The sequence below is a fragment of the Suricata suricatta genome, chromosome 4 (genome assembly GCF_006229205.1).
Source record: "Suricata suricatta isolate VVHF042 chromosome 4, meerkat_22Aug2017_6uvM2_HiC, whole genome shotgun sequence".
NCBI lineage: Eukaryota > Metazoa > Chordata > Mammalia > Carnivora > Herpestidae > Suricata > Suricata suricatta.
Genome location: NC_043703.1, coordinates 141,604,910 through 141,629,743, shown reverse-complemented (window position 1 = coordinate 141,629,743; position 24,834 = coordinate 141,604,910). Strand labels below are relative to the sequence as shown.

The 24,834-nt window shown below is 42.7% G+C and overlaps 1 protein-coding gene across 4 annotated transcripts in view; it reads left to right on the top strand.

Annotated features, from left to right (window-relative positions):
• Nucleotides 1-4,374: 4,374 nt before the first annotated feature.
• The window catches only part of LCLAT1 (lysocardiolipin acyltransferase 1), a 177,894-nt gene continuing 157,434 nt past the window's right edge, over nt 4,375-24,834 (top strand). For all 4 annotated transcript variants that reach the window (XM_029938012.1, XM_029938007.1, XM_029938011.1 and 1 more), the window contains exon 1: nt 4,375-4,517. The gene's annotated coding sequence lies outside the window, so the exon portion shown is untranslated. The remainder of the gene's footprint in view (nt 4,518-24,834) is intronic.

Here is a 24,834-nt window from a genome sequence, read left to right as displayed (position 1 = left end):
GAGTGTGACTAAAGATTGATAGGCTTCATCTGTGGATGCAAGAGGAAAATGGACCTCAACTTCTCCGCAGGCCTCCTCAGAGTGAGAATCATCTTCCCAATGGGCACGGTTTAGGCCAGGGTTTGTAGTCATTTATTTTGTGTAGGAGAGAATTAGCTCAAGAGGAGGATATATGTGGACAAAAGGCAGTGGCGAATGGCTTAGCTGGCTGGTAAGTGGCCTAGAAGGAGCAAGCTTGAAAGACTGGGGTGGAGATCTAAGGCGGTCAGCACGAATTCTGAGGACCTTTGGGCTATTTGCTAATTATCCCAAAAGAACCTTAGGTATAGCTGGGCAGAAGGCTTAGGAGTAAGGGCGTCAGGGTCAGAGAGATCTGCATTTATATCCTTTTCTCTGCCCCACCCACTGTGAGCCCCCGGGCAAGGTGCTTAAGCATCCTGAGTTTCATCTTCCCCCACTCATCAAAAGGACGTTTTGAGAATTCAGTGGTGTGTATGAAGGGCTGACCTGGCCCTTGGCACACTGGCAGTACTCAATAAACGGCAGATAGTTGTTACTATTTCTTTGAATATGCTCAACAATCCTGTGACAAAGGCACTTTATAGCCCGTTTTTTTAAAAATTTTATTTATTTATTTACTTTATAAAGTTTCATATTTTTTTAACGTATGCAATTATTTTCCATCATTTACAATACAGTAGTTGCAATGTATAGCCAGGTTTATTAGATAAGAAATAGGCCCAGGGAAGTTAAGTGGCTTAACCAAAATTTCAGTTTACCAACTGTCAGAAATGGGATTTAAATTAAGATTTGTTTGGCTTCCAAACCCATGGACGGCTTTAACATTCTGCACTGGAGGAACTGCCCTTAGGAGTGAGGGACAAGAAGAGAGCTTGCTATCAGATGAATTCTCTTTTTCCTTTACAACAATTCTAAAAGGGAAGATTATTCTCCCAATTTTACAGATAAAGGCACTTGAGTGTCAGAGAGAGTGCATGACTTGACTAAGGCCACATAACTAGTAAGTGGAAGAAGCTGGCATTTGAGCTTTCTTTGTACTATTTACATGTTCTTTTACTAGGGGCAAGATTGGTGATGTGATTCATTTTAGGAAAATATAATAGTGTAAGGAAGCAGGTCTGAATCAAACTGACTCTAATCCTTAGACAATAGAAGGGCACACACTGCCCAAGGCACGAGGGACCACCCTTGTAATACCCTTAACATTCCTAAGGGCAGGCCTAGAAATAGAATCTATAGGTAATCACTTATTGCTTAAGGCTAGTTACACCCTACGTGAGGGTCCCGGGTCCTGGGTCTACTCTGTAATTGGTTAACATTCTAAATGTTGTAATTGGATAAACCTGCTGTCAATAATATTGTATAATGATTGGATCATTGTACCTTTGTCACAATTTCCTGTAACTCCCCCTTCCCAAACTCTTAAAAGCCTTACCCGACCTTTGTTCTGGGCTCTCAGCATGGATCCACTGTGCAGTAAAGTCTGTGAGCCGAGTTTAGGCCCTGGCGAGCCTAAGTCCATAATAAAGCCCTTTGCTTTTGCATGTGTGACTCGGTCTCCCTGGCGGTCTCTGGTTTTTGGGGGCGTCTCTGGTTTTGGGGGTGATATTAAAATCTGGGCATAACAAGAGAATCTAATACAACTATAATTCCATCAGGGCTGTAGCCTATTGGACCTTGTTCCTAGTGCAAAGGGACTTCTTTACCAAAGCCAATAAATTATTAATAGGGGTTATAGCCTGAGTTGGACAAAAGAGACTTCTATACAATTGAACTCCTTTCTTTCTAGGTATTTACCTAACATGTAAAGTTTATGATCAGAGAGGCCCAACTGTATTATAAATTCATGAAATTTAAGCAGTGAGTTGAGAGCACAGTACAAGAGTGGTAGGTGTGGAAAGTTCCGGCAGATAAACACCACAGGAAATGTTCAGAAGGTCACTTGTACACTGTTGGACTCCATTTATTGGAGGAAGTGGGTCCCCTAATTTCCTGGATGACAGCACAAATTTACCGAAATTACAAAGAGATGGTTTGGGCTGAAGTCTTGTAATGTCCCTAGTGGGACTGAGCTGGGGTGTCTGAATGTCATAATTCTGGGATTTCTCCTTCAGTCCTTTTCCCTGTACATTGTGTAATCCTGTGCTATAATAAATAAATAGTTGGTCTTTGTCTCATTCCTAGCACGGAGCTTCGAATACCCTAGTATTTTGTTGAGTCATTGGTGATAGGAGGGTCTTTTGTCGTTGATAATAAGCCCCTTACTATAGGAGTTTATGCTAATGGGTGGGAGTGTGCTGGTTGCCAGGAGAACCAATCATGTGATTAGAAGGTTAGAACTTTCAAGATAACTGACCTATCCTCAAGAAGGGGAGAGGGGCTGGAGGTTGAGCAATGACCAATGACTTAATCAATCATATCTATGGAATGGTATCTCCACTAAGAAACCCTCAACAGTGGGGTTCTGAGAGCCTCTGGTTTGGTACTCACATTTAGGTGCTGTGAGAATGGCATGCTTAGAGGAGCATGGGTGCTTGGTGTCCCCTTCCACCCACCCATAGCTTTCCCTGTGCATCTCTTAGGTTTGGCTGTTCCTGAGTTTGTATCCTTGACAATAAACCTGTAAACACTGTGAGCTGTTCTAGCAGATTAGAACTAGAGCACAGGGGTCTGGGAATCCCTGGTTTATAGTTGGATGGGCAGAGGTACCTGAGGCCCCGACTTCTGAAGCAGTGGTGGGGGTGTGGGGGTGGGGTGGGGGGGTAGGGGCAGTCTTGCAGGACTGAGCCCTTAACCTGTGGAGTCTGCACTAACTCTGAGTAATTAGTATTGAATGGAGTTTTACTGGAGGACACCCATTTGCCTCCAGAGAGAATTGGAGAGTTGTGGGGTGTTGAAAACTCACCAATGTGGAGAGTGTTGGGAGTATTTTGCGTAAAAAAAGAGCGAATACCCTCAAGATTTCAGTTTCTATCCTTTCCTTTAGGTCCCACCTTCACCCTCAAGAAAGGCCAAAGGCTAGAAGGTGAAATAGAGAAGAAACCAGGGTGATTCATTCAAGTCAGATAATCTTTAACATCTGCTGTGTTCAAATACACGGAGCTCTCTTCCTCAGCTCTAGCAGTTAATAGAGATGCAAAGATAAACTATTTGCATAGTCCCTGCTTTCAAAACTCAGCTCCAGTGCCTTTAGGGTTTTCCCCCCTGGTCTCTGACTTCAAGAAACTTACAAACTTGTAAGGGGTGGGGGGCAATGGAGATCTTTTATCCTGTCAGTCTTATTTTAAAGCTAAAAATGAGGCCTGAAGTTATAGAGATAATTGGCACAGTTGGCTTTTGTATTGGTGTTTCCCTTTGCTGTTTCTGGTCATTTTCTACTGCAATTTTAGCTCATCTTAAATGTTTTTGTATTTCTGAACAAAATTGGAGAGGTTGTGAAGCCTAAGGAAAAGAGCTCAGGAACTTTTGATTCACAAAGAAACCTGGGGGTAATTTTGCTGTATTGAAGCTCTGCATCCCAAACCTGTATGTCCATTATTTTTACGCTACAAATTTTGTGAGGACAGGAACTTTGTACTTAGAAAAAAATTCATCCCCTCCCCCCGTGCCGTGTTGAATAAGCAAATAAAATAGATAACATACGTGAATGACTTCTGAGTGGCTGAGTGTGATGTGTGGCCACGTTTGTTAGTTTTTAAGATTTTTCACTCAGTAACTCTTTGTTGAAGGCCAGCAGGAGGAAGGCGTAGCGTGCGAAATGAAGAGGTTTTAACCACAGTCCCACCATAATGGAGCTTTAGAGTCTAGTAGGTTAGGGGGCGGATACACCACAGTAGAAAGTGATTAACACTTTTAAGAAGGTTAGTAAGATCTGTGGGTGCTCAGAGCAGGGGAAGTTTCTCTAGGAGTGGGGAAATACTGCGCCTGCTAGGGAGAACTTGGCTCTGCGCATCAGGAACCGGAGGTCTAGAACTGGTTCTACTACTGATTTGCCCCGGGACCTCGAGCTAGTAAATTAGGCCTGTAAATTAAATTCCCCGGATTTCAGTTTTCCAGTCTGAAACTAGGGATTGGCTGGACGTTAAGATTCGGGGGGAGGACGGGGGGGGGGAATGCCCTCCGCGGTGTCTCATTGCTATTGTTCCTCGCCCTTGCACCGCCCCCCTCTCCCGGAGGCCAGAAGAGAGCGCGGCCCCTTTAAGGGAGCCCTCGACTACGGGCGCCCGGGGTGTCCCCCGCAGGGGAGCAGGGGCGGGGCGTCGGGAAGCCGGGCTTCCCACGCAGCCGGGGACGCCGTTACGTCACAGAGCTCGCAGCCAATCAGGATGGAGCCTGCTGGGACGCATTACTAGGGCGACGGGCCGGACGCCTCCCAGCTTCGGGATGAATTAGCCGCGGGTTCTGTTCGAAGGTTGTGACCCCTCCCCCCCCCACGTATTCTTCAGGTCGCCCACGCGTCCCCCACGGCGACACTCGCTGTTCTCTGCTGGTCACAGGTGGGAACCTGGAACTGTCAGGTGGGGGGTACGCGCCGGTAAAATGGCGGCGGCGGCCGGGGGGGTCCCCGAGTTGGCGGATGGGGAGCAGTTCCACGGACTCATCCCTTTGAGTCGAGGTTCTCCCCAGGTCGCGGCCCAGGCCGCGGTCTCTTGGCCAGGAGTTGGGTTCCTGACGCCGGTGGCGGCGTCTCCGGCCCAGGCGAGAGGAGTGCGGGGAAGCGACTCCCGGAGTCTGGGGAGACGTCGGGGGGCTGTGGGGCCGCGCGCGCCGGCTAGGCGAGGGCGAGGCGGCTGCAGGGCCAGGAGGGCCAGGTGCCCGGTTGGCCTGCACAGATTAGCGTCCAGACCTTCCTGTTCCAGACGTGAGCGGGTCTGGGAGCTGCCTCGCCCCGAACATAGTCCTGTTTCTGCCACTGTTAAATCATTTGTGCAAAACGTTCTAAGTGTCCGCCACGTGCCAGCCCTGATCTGTCTATCCTTCAGGGCAGATGCCCGAGTGGCAGTGCCACGAAAGGAAAGGTAGGCCCCAGCGGGGAGCTGCTGTCAAGTCAAATCCTTAAGGTGTGTCTTAACTTTCTACCTGCTCACTGAAGAGAAGAAATAATGGAAGGGCACTTGAGCTGCCTCAGGGACCTTTCGGTTCCTTTGTATTTACCTGCTTCAGGTGGGTTCCTCCGAATATTGCGTCTGCCTTCGAAGTTCATTAGCTGTATCCCAGGCGCACATGGCTCTAGATACGGCTGAAGTACTGGGATTCGGTTTAAGCCCAGGCAAATAATGAAAAGTATGGTGGAGGGCTGAGATGAAATATTGTCCATACATGTCAGTCGCTTATTTGGGCAAAGACACGTCATGGAATATAATTAGTTGAGTTTTCAAAAATACCTTAGTGAAAGCCCTTTTTGCAAAAGTGTTGATTTTTGAGAGCGAAAGAAAAGTATCCGATTTTTAAAAAGGTTTTTCTTTTTATAAAAATATCTGTTGCCACATTTTACTTCGATGTGATAGATGAGCATAATATCAAGTGATTTTTCTTTTTGCTAGCAGGCTTGATATTGCCTGTTCTGTCACTGAGAAACACAGTAGCACTTTGTGAGTCAGCCACCAAAAAAAAAAAAAAAAAAAAAAAAAAAAGACTTCTCCTACTTTTTAATTCGAACTAATGGATTAGTTCATCTGCCCCCATCTGGCTGTTGCTGACCACCAAGAGGAAAACCGTGGGTGGAGAAAACCTAAAAGACTTTTTCTTGCAAACTGCTACCAGCAGATTTGGTCAGTTTGGCCTGGGGCTGGGGTAGGTGTGGTTTCTAGTTCCAACTCTGCCAATTAAAATACATTAGGGAAATCATATAACCTCTTTGTTAGTGTCTCACGTCTGGAACAGGCAAAGCATTTCTCGTCCAAACAGTCTCATTGTATTGTTGTGAGGGAAAAGAAGGGAAGAAAACAAAACAAGATGGTGTATATATGAAAGGGGTTAAGAAAGTTAAAAATATCCAGTGATAGTCGACATTTCTTAGTATGCGGTTATTCTGTCAAGGGCCTTATTTGGGCTGACTCAGTCATCTAGCAGTTTTGTGAAGTACTTTCCCATCTTTACTATACCGATGAGGAAACTGAGGCACCTAATGAAACAGCTCTATTCTTATTCGACATAAGGTCTTCCAGTATTATACAGATTTGTTAAGTGTTAAAGGGATGTATAGGAACACATTTTTCAATGAAGTAATTTTGTTTGTGATTTTGGGGGTTATATTTTGTAAGTAACAATTGTGTTTCATTCCGTTGGCATCCGCAGTGATTTATAGAGCTATGACTACAGTTACTTTGGTTAAGTGGTATATTCATCTTACTTTCTGTGCCCTTTATTTTAAAAATTATTGCAAAACAAAGAGTTGATTAATTTCTAACAGGAAGCACAAATCAATAGTCAAGGAAGATTTAGTTTTTATTAAACTCTGCAAGAATAATTTGCTGGGTGACTTTTAAAAGAAAGCTTACGTTAGGTTCATTGCTTTGATGTATTTGCATTAAGTATTCTAGTCCTTAAAGAAAAAAATGGATATGAATAAAAGTGGCTTGAACATTCATTCTTTCTTGGAGCCTTTATGGAATTGCCCTGCCAAGTCTTTGGTGTGTAAAGATTAATTCCTGACCTTATCATGGAGTTCAGGGAGATTTCTCAGGTCCAAAAGTTTGTAGACCAGTGAATAAGATAAATAATTAACTAATGCAGTGTGAGAGGGACTCAGATATAGTTGTGGTGAGTAAAGAGAGCTGTGGGAACACATACAAGGGAATGGTTGCTTTTGTAGGGCTGGCGTGGCTGTGATAGAAAAGTGACTGCAGGATAGAGGAGAAAGGGCGTCTAGCCAAGGGAGTTAGCGTGGGGAGTCTGGATGAGTGAGAATGCATTGGTGTCCAGGGGTCAGACCAGAGTTTTGCAGAAAGTTGCACAGAGAGAGTACCCAGGAACGATTGTGAATTCTCAGCCGAGAGAGTAACTTTAGCCTGTAGTCAGTGGGACCTGTAGAACGATCTTAATCAAATGAGTAATATGATCAAGTTTATGTTCTAGAGACATGATTTTGGTGACAGGGTGAAACCCGGAATGGAAGGAGACCGGTTAAGGACAGTTTCCATACTTCAAGCAAGAGGTGGTGAGGGAGTGAACCGAGGCATTAACTGGCAGACCTGAGTTCAGAGTTGAGAGTCCGCCACACACATTTTGAAGGAAGAATGGAAGATTGGTGAAGAATAATGGGGTGAGAGAGGGGAGCACTTGCTAACCAAGTAGAGAGTCAGGTGTTTGTTATTTTGGTAACAATATGGTGCTGATTGGAGATACTGTTAACTTAGGGAAAGGGTAGAACAGAAAGTTCTTTGTTACTGGGTTTGGGGAGAACTGTAAGCCCATTGATGTTGTTGGGTCAATGAAGTTTAATAGAACCGAGCTTATAACTTCCTCTAGAGTTCTGGTTTCATAGACTACAGAAAACTTAAATTATATTATAAAAGTCAGCAGGGTCTAGTGTAAGGTGGATCCACTGGAGCAAAGCCATGAAAAAGATGCGGGAAGAATCCTCTAAAGTGTGTTGGGGGTAAAATGTTAGATTAACATTTGTTACTTTATGTTAGGGTAGCATTTTTTCATTTATTTTTGCATTAGGTTTCTAATATATTTGTGCAGAAGTCCATTATAATATGGAAGTAATCACAGTTCTCTAAAAGTCATCTCCACTTAAACATTTATAACACTAGAGTTGCCTAGCATCTAACAATAGAACATGAATGAATGCATTCCGAATTGGCTGCAAGGTGAAATTGGAAACCCAGCAGAGATGCAGGATTTCATGGTGGAGAACTGCTCAAACCAGAAGCACAAGTCGGAGACCTAGTACTCTAGTAATACTGGAGTAAGATTCTTAAAATGGACTCTGAAAGCAAGACTATAACAATGACTGTTAAGTTTGAGTTCAGACTTCATTAAAATTGAGAACTTCTCTCCTCCGGCTACCCTATTAAGAAAATGAGGGACAGGGGTGCCAGGGTGGCTCAGTCCCTTGAGCGTCCTCCTTCAGCCCAAGTCATGCATGATCACAGGGTTCATGAGACGGAGTCCCACATGGGTCTCCCTGATGTCTGTGCAGAGCTCACTTCAGATCCTCTGGCCTTCTGTCCCTGCCCCTCCATTGCTCTTTCTCCCTCCCTCCCTCCCTCTCTCAAAAATAAACAAACATTCAAGAAAAAATGAGGGGCAAAATACAGACTGGAAGAAGAAATTTGCAATTCGTATATCTGACCAAGGACCCCTACCCAGAATGTGTATATGTGTGTGTATTTATAAAATTAATAAGAAAAAAGTCAATTAAAAAATATGCAGACGTTCTGAACAGGCCCTTTCTTCTAGAGAATCTGGGTAGCTCAGTAGATTGAGCATCTGATTTTGGTTCAGGTTATGATGATCTCACCGTTCGTGAGTTTGAGCCCCTCATTGGGCTGCTGTCAGCACAGAGCCCATCCACAATCCTCTGTCCCCTTCTCGCTCTGCCCCTAACCCATTCACACTCTCTCGCTCTCAAAAAATAAATAAAACATTAAAAAGAAAAAGGTGTTCAACATTATTAGCGGAGAAATGAAACTCAAAACATTGAACTACTACTATACACCTTCCAGAATGGCTAAGATTAAAAAGATTGCTAATGCCAGTATTGGCAAGGAAGTAGAGCCACTGAATCTCATATATGTTGTTGGTAGGAATGTACAGTCATTTTGGAAAGCTGGCTGTGTCTAATCCTACCTGTGATCCATCAAATCCATTCCTGGGTATATACCTAAGGGGAATGGATTTCTATGTCTACAAAAAAAAAAGTAAAAAGATGTTTGTAGAAGGCTTTATTCATAATTACTAAAAATTAGATAAAATCCAAGATACATTAGGAGTAGAATGGGTGGGTCAGTTGTGGTATATTTATAAAAGGAAACAACATAAAAGCAGTTAAAGAATGAACTGCTGATACATGTGTCCACATGGATGGATTTTGGAAACAGGAGGGAGACAAAAGATTGTATGCCATATGACTCCATTTAAATGAAGTCCCCAAACAGGTTCAGCTACTTGCTGGTAATAAAAGTTGAAATAGTAGTTCCTCTGGCAACCTTTTGGGGTGTTGAAAATGTCCTGTATGTTGAGTTGGGCAGTAGTTACGTGGGTGTGTGTATATATATGTACATATAAAAATTCAAGTTGCACATCTGAGATTTGTGCACTTTCTGTTACACTTTAAAGAGGTGCTGGTGAAAATTGGCCACGTTAGTTAGGCCAATTAACTTGATGAGGAAAACCAGCAGGAATGGTGACGTGAGAGATGCTTAATAAGAATTTAAAAAGCATGAGAGGCCTCAGGGGAATGAATAAATGATAAAATCTAGAATTTTTCTTTTGTGATAATTGTCTTGCAAAAGGCAAATGTGAAATCAATATCGTCATATCATGCAGTTTTAGGGTTTGGCCACAGGATTATGTCCCAATTCCTTATTAATTCTTTGTCTTAAGAATTAGTGTGTAGTTGCAAGTGTAACCTAAATTTTGGTTAATGTAAGATATATTATGAAAATAAATTATTTTTATGTTCTGTTTCATTTTTGAAGGTGAACATTCTAATCCAGTCCCTTTTTCGTCATTGTGAGATGTCCCTGTTTAAGAAAAAATAACTGTGGCTTTTTCCATTCTATGCTAATTGCTCTTGCATAATGACGACTCCTGTGATCCCTTTGGCCACAAGGTTTTGGATCTAGGAATGGAGCTGGGAAAAGCCTGTGGTGAGTTCCCAGTAGCAGTGAGCGAAAGCTCGAAAAAGGCCTTTGTGACCTTTCAGCCAGCACCTCTTCACCGGGTCCTCTCTATCTGGCAGTGGGGACACGGGAGTCCTACTGTGATAACCCCATAGGCAGATGGAAGGCAGCTCTGAGGGGCACCGTCAGTGAAAGCTGACCAGGGGCGATTAACCACTTTTATCAGCAGACTTTGACAGTTGAGGTTTCTGAAAACTGAAATTGTTAAGTTGTTAACTTCCTCACAGGAAGTAGAGAGCTGCTCTGGGGACAGTAAAGGGAAGGCTTATTACGCTACCCCTAGTTTCCACCTCAAATAAGAGCTCACCTCCATTTTATGTTTTAGGTGTATAGTTAATCCCCTTGGGAGAACTCCTGGAGCAGGGATTTTGAGTGTGGGTGACCTGCTGTAGACAGGTGTCACAAAGCAAATGGCGGGAGTTAGGCCTAAGAGAATGAGGAAAAGTGAGCATGGCAGCCATCCACAGCGTTCTTTGTGACAGGGAGTGTGGAGGGAAGGGCTGGTTTTTAGCTCAGATGGTAACTCTTTCCTCACAGGAATGATTTGGTATCTTGGGGAAGGCATCTTGGTCTGTGGCTATTATTATTTCTGCTGTCCTGTTGTAACACAAATGCTTTCTTAGAATTGTTTTTTTTTTAAATTTTTTATGTTTATTTATTATTGAGACAGGGAAACAGAGCATGATTGGAGGAGGGGCAGAGAGAGAGGGAGACACAGACTCAGAAGCAGGCTCCAGGCTCTGAGCTGTCAGCACGGAGCCCGATGCGGGGGCTTGAGCCCACGAACTGTGAGATCATGACCTGATCCAAAGTTGGACGCTTAACCAGCCTAGCCACTTAGGCACCCCTATAATGTGGATTTTTAAATGAGACATCCTTTTGCCCTTTTCCCCTTTCCTGTGTTGTGATTGTTTTGGCACCTAAAAATGTATATGTGTATTTTATACACACACAAATATTTTAAAGTTTTTTATTTTAGGAGAGAGAGAGCAAGCGAGCAGGCATGCAGAAGGGGCAGGGAGAGAGTGTATCCCAAGCAGACTCCACACTGTCAGAGCCCAATATGGGGCTCAAATCCGTGAATGTGAGACCATGACCTGAACTGAAATCGAGTCGGATGCACCCCGGCACTTTTAATACTCTTGCGTGTGCCATTATATCATTGTGAAATTCAGTAAAATCTATTACTGGGTTTTTATTTTTGTGTATACATAGTGATTTTTACGATGTAGTATTCAAACTGGAGAGTTTGTGAATTACTGGACTAACATACTCGTTGATGCAAATAACTACAAATTGAAATTTAAGTTGTATTTTCAGCATGGCTGTTAATTAGGACCAACAGATTAAATTGAAGGAAGAATTATGTTTGCTTTGTTCTCTGTAAGAATGGGAGAGAAGTGTAGAAGCAGCATTGAAATAATGAAGAGCAGTCTAGGGGTGCGAGAGGAACCTTATTTCGCTGAGCTTATTTATGGTTTTAATGAAAACAGCCCAATTTACCTTCTATCGCCTTCTGAGAAGAAATACCTTAGAAGTCAGAGTTAATCAAGAGTGAATCTTTGCTAGAGCTGCTGGTGTAAATAGTTCTTGTGTTTTGAGTGGGCTAATCTTCAGGGAACTCAGGCTGCGTTGGACATAATTGTTCCCAAAGCTATATTTATTTCTCTTTTTACCTAGATTTATTAAATTCTCAAAAATTAAGTGTGTTAATATTTTAATTTTGAATTAAGAGCTCTAAAATTGTATCTGTTTTCCTCTTTTGCATGTGTGCTTCTGGCTTCTCCAGGGCATTTCCCATACATATTTGTTCACTATAACATTTCTAGGAGATGGGTATTTATATTAGTTTCTTGTGGCTGCTGTCATAAGTAGCACAAACTTAGTGGCTTAGTACATCAGAAATTTCTTTTTTTCACAGTTCTGGAGGCCAGAAGTCCAAGATCAGACTCACTGGCTGATGTCAAAGTGTGGGAGGACTGTGCCACCTCTAGAGGCTCTAGGGGAAAATATGTCCCTTGCCTCTTCTAGTTTCTGGTGACTGCCTTCAGTCCTTGATTTGTGGCCACATCACTATTTCCTGCATCTGTGGCCACATCGCCTTTTCTTCTTCTCTCTGTGGTCAGATCTTCCTCTGCCTTTTTTGTTTTTTAAGACTTTTCATTTTGGGGTAATTATAGTTACTTTCAGTTGCAAGAAATAATACAAAAGGAACTCATGTATGTTTTCCCCAATGGTAACATCTTGCAAAATTGTAGTATAATATTGCAACCAGAATATTGACATTGCTACAGCCAAGATACAGAATAGTTTCACCATATGGAGTCCTTATGTGGTTCTTGGATAGCCACGCCCCCCTTTCTCTGGCAACCACTAATATGTTCTCCCTTTCTGTAATTTGGCCGTTGCAAGACTGTTTTATAAATGGACTTACACAGTGTGTAACCTTTGAGGATTGTCTTTTTCTACTTAATGTAATTCTGTGGAGGCTCATCCAGATTGTTGCCTGTATCAATGGTTTGTTCTTTTTTTTCTTTATTCTTTACGATCATTAGTATTTGGTGTGGGTGTATCCACTGAAGGATATTTTGGGTTATTTCTAGCTTTTGGCTGTTATAAATAAATCTGTTATAAACGTTTACATACAGGTTTTTTGCGTGAACTGAAGTTTTCATTTCACCGGATAAATGCCCAGGTGTGCAGTTGCAGGGCCATACTGTGGTTATATAGACAAATGGGTTTGTCTCTGAACTCTCCATCCCACTGCACTGATCTCTATGTCTGTCCTTATGCTTGTGCCACACTGTCTTCATTATGGTTGCTTTGTGGTGAGTTTTGAAATCAGGAAGTACGTGAGTCCTCCTACTTTGTTCTTCTTTTTCAAGTTGGTGTTGTCTCTTCTGGTTCCCTAACAAATCCCTATAATTTAGAATCAGCTTGTCAGTTTCTACAAAGAACTCAGCTGTGGATTTGGTAGGGATTTTTAATATATTCGTCGAGTTGTACCATTACCACAGTTAATTTTAGAACATTTTCATCACCTCAAAAAGAAGCCCTCTGTTCATGAGCAGTGACACTCCCCTTACCCCCAACCTTTCCCCTTAGAAGCAAGTTCTAATCTGCTTTCTTTTTTTGTGTATTTGCCTATTCTGGATATTTCATGTAAGTGGAATCATAGAATATGTGATCTTTAGTGATTGGCTTCGTTTACCCAACATGTTTCCATGGTTCGTCCACATGATAGCTTGTGTTGGTGCATCATTCCTTGTGGCTGAATAATGAGCTATTCAAGGCATGGATAAGCCGCATTTTATTTATCTGTGGATCAGTTGATGAACACTTCTTGGCTGTTACGAATAATGCTGCCATGAGCATTCAAGTACCAGTTTTTGTGTACATGTATGTTTTAACTGTTCTTTGGTATTCACCTGGAAGTCAAATTTCTGGGCCATCCGGTAAACGTAGGTTTCAGTTTTGGAGGCCCTGCCAGCCTGTTCGCCACTTGTATCATCAGCAGTGTGAGTGTTCCTATTTCTCCACGTCCTCACCAACACTCATTCTTATCTGTCTTTTTGATTATAGGGACATTCTAGGGAAGTTACATTATACCATCCCAGTGGGTGTGAAGTGATACTTCATTGTGGTTTTGATTTGCATTTCCCTGATGACAAATGATATCCAACATCTTTGCATGTGCTTATTAGTCGTTGGTATAGTTTCTTTGGAAAAATGTCTGTTTAGATCCTTTAACTGCTTAAAAAATTTTTTTTAATGTTTATTTTTGAGAGAGAATGCGTGAGCAGGGAAGGGGCAGAGGGAGGAGGAACAGATTATCGGGACCAGGCTAAGTGCTGTCTGTAGGGAGCCCCATGTGGGGCTCGAACTCACATGATGTGAAATCATGACCAGATCATGAAGATCTGAGCTGCCAGGCACCCCTTGCCCAATTAAAAAATTGGGTTATTTGTTTTTATTTTTATTACTGAGTTATACTAGTTCTTGATTAATTCTAGTTATAAAACCCCTTATCATATATGATAAATTACAAAACTTCTCTCATGTAGGTTGCCTTTTTCACTTGAAATGCAGTTGCTTTTTAAAATGTTTATTTTGGGTATGCCTGGGTAGCTCAGTTGGTTAAGCGTCTGACTCTTGACTTCAGCTCAGCTCAGGTCACGATCTCACAACTCATGTGTTCGAGCCCCACATTGGGCTCTGCACTGACAGTGTGCAGCCTGCTTGGGGTTCTCTCCCTCCTCCCTCTGTCTCTCCCTGACTTGCACTCGAGCTCGCTCGCTCTCTCTCTCTCTCTCTCTCTCTCCCTCCCCACTTTCTCTCCCTCTCCAAATAAATGAATAAACATTAAAAAATTTTTAAAAATGTTTGTCTTGTGTCTACAACTTTGTTGAACTCACTTATTAGTTCTGGGAGGTTTTTGGAGTAGATTTCTTGGGATTTTCTAAGTAAACCATCATGTCCCCTGCAAATAGGGACAGTTTTACCTCTTTTCTGTGTAGCTCTTATTTCCTTTTCCTGTCTCCTTGCAGTGACTAGGATTTCCAGTAGTACAGTGAGCTAGAGTGGTGAGCGTGGACATCCTTGCCTCGTTCCCAGTAATGGGGATTATGCATTTTGTCTCTTTTCATTAAGTATAATAATGTTTACTGCGGTTTTTTGTAGATTCTCATTACCCCGTTGAGGACGTTCTCCTTTATTCCAGTTTTTTCCTGAGAGTTTATCTCAGGAACAGGTATTGGATTTTATTAGCTGATCTTTCTGTATAGATTGGTATGGTCATGTGGATTTTTTTTTTTTTTTTAGTTTGTTAATATTGTGGATTACACTGATTGATTCTTGAATATTGAACTAACCATGTATCTCTGATTAAATTCAACTTTTTATATACTGCTGAATTTTATTTGCTAATACATTGTTACAGATTTTTGTGTATATTCATATATCGGTCTGTAGTTTTATTTTTTTGGTACTCTTTTTCTGGTTTTTATATCAGTAAAATACTAGCTTCATAAACGGAATTGCAAAGTGCTCCCTATTCTTGTATTTTCTGGAAGTGATTGTGTTAACTCCTTTTTAAAAATTTGGTATAATTCTCTGAGGAAACAATCTAGGCCAGGAGATTTCTTTTTCCAGTGGTTTTTAATTATGAGTTCAATTTTCTTAAGTTACAGTGCTATTCAAATTACCTATTTCATTTTGGGTGAGTTGTAGGCTTTCCAGGAATTGGTCCACTGACACACAGAGTGGGGCTCCTCATTGCTGCTGGGCAGGGGTGTGTATTTCAGCTTCTCTCCACGCCTCCCCTGAACACTGCTCTGCATCCTTACCGGTTTCCTGCCGTGGGCCTCTGTGGACAGTGCTGGGAGGGGACGGCCTTCCCACCCCACTGCTGAGGGAGGTGGAAGTCTTGCCTCCCTACTAGGCCTTGCCTCATACTGCCCATGTGGGGATGGGAAGGAGTGCCTTGTAGCTGTCAAGGGAATCAAGTCCAGGCTCTCCACATAGTCTCCATAGACACGGTATGGCTGGGGAAGGGAGTCTTAAACCTACCTGGCAGCGAAGAAAGTTGCCTTTGATAGCACCCCTGCAGGGGTAAAGGATTAGGTAAGGGAAGGAGGTCATGTTGAGGCGTAACATTACAGCCTGGTGAGAGTGAAAGGTTAGCTCCCTACTTGGCCTGTGCTATTGAGGGGGCGGTCCAGTTTTTGGCTGGAGTGCAGTGGTTATTAGCTGAAAGTTTTCTGTTTTGTTGTGCTGCTCTTTTCTTGGTCCTTTGAAAGAAGAGACTTTTGTCTAACCTTGTTTGGCGTTTCTGGATAACTGGCTTCTTCACCTCCATTTCCATGTGGTACGTGAGGCCAGAGGAAAACCTAGGGACTCAGCACCGTGTGGTTCCATGGGCCCTGGTCCCCAGCTGGTTTGCCTTCCTCTCTCCACCATCACAGTCGTCTTTTGTTTGTTCAGGGTGTTTAATTACACTTAGCTGGAATAGTAGGGGCAGTAGATCTAATCAATTTTACCAGAGGTGGAAGTTGGACTGGGATTGTTGTTTTTTTTTTTTTGTAATGGAAGAAAATATAGCATGGAAATTAAGATACATAAATTGGCCAGTATGACACTTAAGAAGTTAGTTTTGTGTCAGTTACTTGGAAGTGATAGTTTAACTCTGTCTTTATTTCTCCAGAGAGTAATTCGGTGTGTCATTGTTCAGTAAAATGATGCCTTCATTCATTCTAGATCTCTTAGGAAGCTTGGCAATCTCGTGGATTATTTCTGTATTTGTATGTGTGTGTGCATGTGCCTGTATGTGTGTGTGTGTGTGTGTGTGTGTGTGTGTGTGTGTATACACGCATATGTTTATAAATTCATGGTGAATCTAAATTTCTGGCTTGGTATGTGACAAGATTTAATCCTACTGGAAGATTCGTTTTCTGGAGAGGACCCTATTTTTCTAGAGGTTGTTGGAAATCTTGAAGCTGTGGATTTTCTTCTATAAGGAGAGATAGGAATTGGGCATAGTGGTTAAGAGCTATGTAAGGAAATTCTGTGAAAGTCTTTCAGTAACCAAAAGGAATACTGGGGTCTTCGATGGAAACCGTCTGATGTCTAGAGCACTTTTCTGGTAGATTTAACCTATCGCGTCTTTGGTTTTTTCATTTATTTTACAACTTTGTAAGTTGTCAGAAACTGACAGAAATGCAAATTATTCTTTTTTGTTTTGTTTTGTTTATTTATTTATTTTGAGAAAGAGAGAGAGTCAGTGGGCAAGGGAGAGGCAGAGAGAGAGGGAAAGAGAGAATCCCAAGCAGGGTCCACATCGCCAGCACAGAGCCCACCCAGTGCAGGGCTCAGACCTATGAACTGTGAGATCATGACCTGAGCCAAAACCAGGAGTCAGACACTCAACTGACTGAGCCACCCAGGCGCCCCGAATTTTTCTTGTCCTTAGACATGCAGATGAATTTTTTGGTTGGCGATAACAGTTTATCTCATTTCCTCTTTTCTGCAAGAGGTCAAGTCTTAGATCTATTAAGCAAGTTTGTTTCACCATTTTCTTTTTTAAAAAAAATTTTAACATTTATTTATTTTTGAGAGAGAGAGAGCGAGCATGAGTGAGCAAGCAGGAGAGGGGCAGAAAGAGAGAGACAGAGGGAGACACAGAATTCAAAACAAGTTCCAGGCTCTCAGCTGTGAGCACAGAGCCCTGTGAGGGGCTCGAACCTACGAACCATGAGATCATGTCAGTCATTACCTGAGTTAAAGTCGGATGCTTAACTGACTGGGCCACGCAGGTGCTGCTTGTTTCACCATTTCTGATTGCCTATATGTTTGTGCTTTTTGGATTCACTTTGGAAGCAGATGGGACATCTTATTTGGGCCATAATTAGTGAAGTGAAATCATTAGACAAGTGTTCATTTTATATTTGCACGGAAGACACAAAGGTATCTTTTTGTTTGTTTAAATGATCTATTAACAGCTTGAACTGTGAATTTAGCCTGATGGGCTTGAATCCCAGGGTAGCATTTACTGTCATTGTGATTTGGAGCAGGGGATTTTGTTTTTTAACCTGTTTACCCACTGGGAGAGGCCTCTGTACTGTTTCTCTACTGTGGTGGTTATGAGGATTAAGAGAGATGTAGCAAGTCCCACACTTCTCACAGTACGTCCTACATCTTCAGAACTGTTTTGTTATTAGAAGACTGTGCACAATTGGGGTGCCTGGGTGGCTCAGTAGGTTGTGTCTGATTCAGCTCAGGTCTGACCTCATGGCTTGTGAGTTCTAACCCTCCTTCAGACTCTGTGCTGACAGCTCAGTGCCTGGAGCCTGCTTCAGATTCTGTGTCTCCCTCTCTCTCACCCTCCCCCACTCATGTTTGTTTTCTCTCTCTCTCTCTCTCTCTCTCTGTCTCTTAAAAATAAATAAACATTAAAAAAAATTTAGAAGGCTGTGGACAACTAATTTTATTTTCCTGAGAGTTAAGATCTTGTAACAAAAAATGAGGGGACTTTTTTCTTGATTGTGAGGTCCTAGATTTCACTGGTGATAATTGGAAAGAATCAAACAAAGCAACTGATAACAGTTGCTTTTGGAAGTGAGGACATCTTAAACATGAAAGTGACCTTGCTGCTCTGAGAAAGGGAAATGGACAGTCTGATTTGGTGAGCAGTTCCTTAGAACAGTGGCCTGGTAATTCAATTCAGTAAACATTGGTTGTGGAGATCCTGTTTTGCCTTCCTTCACACTAGGAAGAAGAATTAGGGCTGGAAATGTGTCTTAAAAATGTAACAAAAATACTGTCTTTTTGCCTTAAAAAATTTTGGAGGGTGGATCCTGCTAGATAGAAGGCTATATTTAGAACTCAGCATCTTAAGGGACGTGGACATGCTCACAAGAGTAAAACTGGAAAGGCCTGAAGTTTCTTAATCTAGGGGTAACCATTTGGAGTTTCATAGGTAATTTTTGGGGGGAGTAGGACACAAGGTGAGAGGAGAGGGAAGAGCTGGAAAGATGGCTCTGTATGGACGCAGCTCTGAACCAAACTGATTCTAATCATTAGACAGTAGAAGGGCACACATTGCCCAAGGCAGGAGGGACCACCCTTGTAATACCCTTAACATTCCTAAGGGCAGGCCTAGATCAGTTATTGCCTAAGGCTAGTTACACCCTACTGAGGGTCCTGGGTCCTGGGTCTACTCTGTAATTGGTTAACACTCTAAATGTTGTAATTGGATAAACCTGCTGTCAATAATATTGTATAATAATGATTGGATCACTGTACCCACGTCACAGTTTCCTGTAACTCCCCCTTCCCAAACTCTTAAAAGCCCTACCCCACCTTTGTTCCGGGCTCTCAGCATGGATCCACTGTGCAGTAAAGTCTGTGAGCCGAGTTTAGGCCCTGGCGAGCCTAAGCCTGTAATAAAGCCCTTTGCTTTTGCATGTGTGACTCGGTCTCCCTGGCGGTCTCTGGTTTTTGGGGGCGATATTAAAATCTGTGCATAACAGCTCCAGGATATCTACTACTTAAATGGACTATTCCCTCTGACTCAGTATTTATTTAAGTTTTACTTAAGGAATTTTTGGGGCTTTGGGGGTTCAAATGTTGGCAGTAGGGTAGAATTGGTGAATTGATTGAGAGGGGATCATCAGAGACTGAGGGAATTTAAGCCCCTCGGAAATTAGCAGTGGTTTGGGGGAAGACCTTGGCTTTCTGTAGCTTATGTAATTGGAGCAAGTTGAAGGATGGCTCAAGCCAAGGGCATCCCCAGCTACTCTTAGCTTAGGATAATGAAAATAAACGTCAATGCAGAATGTCTACCATGTGAACAAGGGCTTTATAGTAGCTAAGTAACTAAAGTTATAATTGGTTTACGTACTATAATGGAATTAAGTACTACTTTAAACAAAAATAACAGTCTGCATAATACAAACATTTTAAAGTTTTATGCAGAGTAAAATGGTCCTTTTAATTTGGCTTTAGACCCAGAGTCCAGAAAGTGGGGAGAGTGTCATGCCTGCTTTCTTTTTTTTTTAATAATTTTTTTAACGCTTATTTTTGAGAGAGACAGAGCATGAGTTGGGGGAGGGGCAGAGAGAGAGAGAAGGAGACACAGAATCCAAAGCAGGCTCTAGGCTCCAGGCTGTCAGCACAGAGCCTGGGCTCGAGCTCACAAAGGGTAAGATCACCACGTAAGCTGAGGTCTGATGCTTAACCAACTGAGCCCCCTGGGTGCCCCTCATGCCTGCTTTCATTAGGAGCATCTTAGAGTTCCTCTAGCCATCTTTGGAACATAGAGTGTTGGGGAAGGGAGCTGCCCCTTTCCCCATTCCTTCTGGGATTCTAGGCTTAGATTTTGCCCTCACTCTCCATGTTCTGGCTAGGGCTGTTGCTATCTGGGGAAACCAAAGCTCCAAGGACGGGTCCAGTTTAACATTGCTGCCTCCCTTTCAGTCTGGAGCTTGGGGGCATGGGACACACTGGGCTCTTAACACACTCTTCTGGCATTCCCGTCCTGACCTAGCCCTGAGGGCCAGTGCAGTCTCTCAGATTCCTAGTCAATAAGCCTGTTCATTAATGTAGTCAGTACCAGAATGTGTCCTTTCCATGGGCCCATTGTATCCTTTGGTACTGGGAACCATCTGCCTAGCCCAGTATGCTGTTCCCATTCTCCTCTTTCCCTTTCTTCTAACATTTGTCACCCTTACCGGCTGAAAAACAGAGTTGGGACTCTTCTGGTGTGCTAGCAGGAAGCGGAGATGATATGTGTAGTGTCTGTCCCAATCACATGGGGGCCCCTAGATGGGGGGCAACGACTGGGTGGGGGACAGTGGCATGGGCTGTGGGAGGATTCGCCCAAGACAGAACAAAGGAGATAGTTTATTGAACACGTCTCAAGGGTATTGATTGAGCACGCCTCAAGGGAGCTGTCAGGCAGGACAGCAGAGGAGAGGCTGTCTGCCATGAGGCAGGGGGTGGAGGCTCTTTGAAGGGGGAAGGTGAGGAGGTAGGTATAGGGACATAGGGAGTTTTCCCTTTTTTGGTAACTGTGCCTGGTTGTAAGCAGCCCTTTGGTGAGTTATGGCCTATGGATATTTTGAAGTGGGTGGCTTGATGGGCATGTCAGTATTCAGCCAGTGGGGTCCTTGGGGCTCTTTTGCCTTGATCGGGTTTCCAGTGCTCAAACCTGTCGTCTAAAAACCACCTCTATAATACATACATTGTGGGATAAGATAAGTTGTGATGCTTTGAAGTATGGGTCATTATCATGGCAGTTTCCAGTTACTGAATGTACTTTCTGAAAGCTGGACTAGACAAGCTTTGAGTAAACTGTGTATCCTACTTCGTGCATCAGAACAGGAAAATTTTCTGAATTGATTATAGTTGTTCTGTTTATGTTGTTGTTGAAATGTTCTATGGTTGTTCCATAAACTTTTCCTTGAAAAAATAAACACTTCTGTTAGATACATTGTAAGTTTCCTGTTGCTAGGTAATAAAGTGGGCCTTTTCTGTCAAAGAACAAGACCTAGCATTTCTGTTTGGTATTTGGTCATGTGGTTCTTTTTGAATCTTTATGTGAAAAATGAAGTACCATTTTGTTTAGAGTCCAAAATACTAACTGGAGTATGTTCTAGAGTTCAGCCCTTAGCTTTCTGCTTAGTGCAGTAACTAACTTGGCTTTTGTTTGACTCAAGTAGGTGGTTGCATGACACCACTTGCAGGTGTCCTTCCTTGAGTGGGGAGGGCGGGTAGGAGATCTTAACTGTGTGGGTAAGTCTGAAAACTGAGTCCGCCGCCTTGTCCTTCTCCATCTCTAGGTGAACATTTTTTTTTTTTTTTGAGAGAAACATTTTTTGAGAGAGAGAGACAGAACATGAGTGGAGGAGGGGCAGAGAGAGAGGGAGACCAGAATCCAAAACAGGCTCCAGGCTCCGACATGTCAGCACAGAACCCGATGTGGGGCTCAAACTCATAAATTGCAAGATCATGACATGAGCCAAAGTTGGACACTTAACTGACTAAGCCACCTAGGCACCCCTAGGTGAATATTCTTTGTCTGTCTGTATCCTTTTGAAATCATTGGTTGTTGCTTTCAACCTCAGCTTGGTCAACACTAAATTCATTCTCAGTCCCTTATTTCCCTGCTGGATGTGTCTGTTTCTGTCTATTTAGTCATCCAGCCTTGAATTGTTATATTCAGTTTGACCTCACCCCCATCCCTTTTTTCTATTCTTTTGTAAGGCTTTTGAAGTTTTTTTTCTTTCTCATCTTTATGCTTGCATTATTTTGATAGCCTACTACTAGGTTTCTAAAATAATAGCTTCCATTTATTGTGCATATGATATAATAAAGAATATGTCTGGTTCTTGTCCTTGGATCCAGATGTGGAGCTTCAGCAGCCCTTGGAAAGTGCTGAGTAGGGGTAGGAGTATCTTTTGTTATTCATAATGAGCCCCCTTTGACCTTACCTGAGTTTATGGTGATCACATGACTTGGGGGTGGGCCCTTAGTTTCAAGGGAGGGCCTGGGAAAGACTTGCTCTCAATTAGAGGTTTGGAACTTTACCATCCCTTGATCTCTGGGGTGAGGAGAGGGACTGGAGATTGAGTCCAGTCATGCGTAAATGATTCAATCAACCATGCCTGTCTAATGAACCCCTTTATATAAACTCCAGGACACTGGAGTTTCCAGGCTGGTGAATGTGCTAGAAGGGGACACCTGGATTTCTCCTAAGAGAGGGAGAGAATGGAAGTTCTGAATCTCTCCATGCTGTTCCCCTAGACCTTGCCCTATGCAGGTTTTCCACTTGGCTGTTGCTGAGTTGTATCCTTTATAAGAAAGCTGTAATTGGTTAACTATAGTGTTTTCAACAAGTTCTCTGAATCATTATAGCAAATTTTACACTTGAAGGAGGGTTGTGGGAGCCGTTGAACTTGTAGCCAAGTTAGAAGTTCTGATAGCTTGGGGGATGTGTGCTGCAAGGGCAGTCTTGTTGGGTATCTTGCCCTTTAACTTGCCCTTTAACTAACTCCAGGTAGCATGCCCGAATCGAATTGTAGGATACTCAGTTGGTATCAGAAAACTGGTGGCACGATGCAGTGTTTATTCTTTGGTAGGCATTGAGGTATGTGTTATTTTATGTAATATTACAGCTAGGTAGGTTCTTGTTTTGTTATCCTTGTTTTATAAAGAAAGTGAAGCTTTTATTTATTTATTTTAAATATTTATTTTTAATGTTTATTTATTTTTGGGAGAGAGAGAATGTGTGTGTGAGCAGGGGAGGGGCAGAGAGAGAGAGGGAGACACAGAATCTGAAGCAGGCTCCAGGCTCTGAGCTGTCAGCACAGAGTCTGATGCAGGTCTTGAACCCATGAACCACGAGATCATGACCTGAACTGAAGTTGGATGCTTAACTGACTGAGCCATCCAGGTGCTCTGAAAGTGAAGCTTTAAAAAAGTCCTATAGCTTGCCCAGAGTCCTAGAGCTGGAAGTAGCACACCTAGTGCTTTCCGATTGTAAAGTCCTTACTTAACCCTCTGTCTGGCAGCTGTGGACTGAGGACTGCTTTTTCTACATCACTGTGGAGCTCAAGAACTTGCAGTTCTCCATTATGGTAGGATGGAACCCACGCTCCTTAGGCGGCTGCTCAAGACTCAGCCACAGTTCATCAGGTCCAAACTAATAATACTGTCCTAGTCTTTAGAACAAAAGAAAACAAACACCTCTTGTATTTCTTGGGTCAGCCACTCATTGTGTATCTCCAGTGAATTGCATTGGAGATAGAAGATATATTTTCCAGTTCCTTATGAACTGTAATTGAGAATTCAGAATATATTAAAAGATGTCAGCATAAAAATAGCATGTGGTGACCAACTGAGCAGTACAAATCATGAAATATTTCTGGAATTCAAAAGAGCAGTTCATGGAGCAGATGTTCTTTGAGTATGATCTTGAAGAGATGGTAGGATTTTGGTAATTGGCTACGGAGAGGACCCTTCTAGGCAGGAAGCCCATGCGTGAAAAGGAGTGGAGAAAGTTGATGGACGTGTACAGAAAGGTGGTGTTGATGGCAGTGAATGCTTCAGTGTATCTGGAGGGGGATCTTTTCTGAAGCCTGGATATGCTGTCGGTCTCAAAACATGTCTTCAAAAGTTTTAGTATATTGATTTAACGAAGCTACAGTTGTTTGTGATTAGCTAACTTAGGGCCAACCTAGGTGATCAGGTCAGGTGATCTTGTTGGTTAATACCAAATTTACTTAAAAATAAGGTATAAACACAATTGAGTTACCTTCCCATCTGTCACCTGAGCTGACCAAAAGCTATTTCAAACTATACAAGTTTGAAAGTATTTTTAGTAGTTCAACATCAGAATAAGTGTATTCAGAGTAACTAGCCTGAAGGAGATAGCATTCTCTGTGTTGGGTAAATTTGGATGAATATCCTTTCTGTTTTTTAAGTTTTTATTTATTTATTTTGAGAGAGTGCCAGAGAGAGAAGAGAGAAAGAAGGTGGTGGGGGCGGGGGGTGGGGGATGGGGGGAGAGGAGAGAAATATATCCCAAGCAGGCTCCTCACTGTCAGCGCAGAGCCCTACATTGGGCACAAACTCAGGAACCCTGAGATCACCACCTGAACCAAAATCCAGAGCCAGACGCCCAACCGACTGAGCCACCCAGGTGCCCTGAATATATGTTTTAAAAGTCCTCTTTGTGTATGACTCACTACATCGTTTTACACTCAGTCTCCTTTATTCTTGTAGAGTTTGAGTTGGATCTTTTGGTTCCTGACCAGTAACACTGTTGGTCACTGGGATCCCATTTTAAAAAAAGGAAGAGTGTGGGGCACCTGGGTAGCTCAGTCAAGCATCCTACTCTTGATTTTGGCTCAGGCCTTGATCTCAGGTTTATGAAATGGAGACCTGCATCAAGCTCTGTGTTGGCAGCACGAGCCTCTTGGGATTATCTCTCTGCCCCTCCTTTGTGCCCCCCCTCTCAAAATAAATAAATAAACTTAAAATTGGAAAATATGCCCTGTAAAATTATGACGTAACAATCTTTTTTTTTTTTTTTTAGGTTTACGTATTTTGAGAGAGAGAAAGAATGTGTACGTGTGTGTGTTGCGGGGGGGGGGGTGTTGAATCCCAAGCAGGCTCTGGACATGAGATTTTAAGTGTGGGACACTTAACTAACTGAGCCACCCAGGTGCCCCATACCGTCAGTTTTTATAAATGACCTGCACTGTGGATACTTGGAAAAAAAGGCTATGACATTTGATATTGGTTTATTGATTTTGTTTTAATTGAGGTGAAATTCACATATGTTAAAGGAGCAAACCATGGCATAATTTAGTACATTCAGTGTTGTGCCACCACCACCTCTGTCTAGTTCCAAAACACTTCACTACCTCAGAAGGAAACCCTGTACCTTTAAGCATGTATT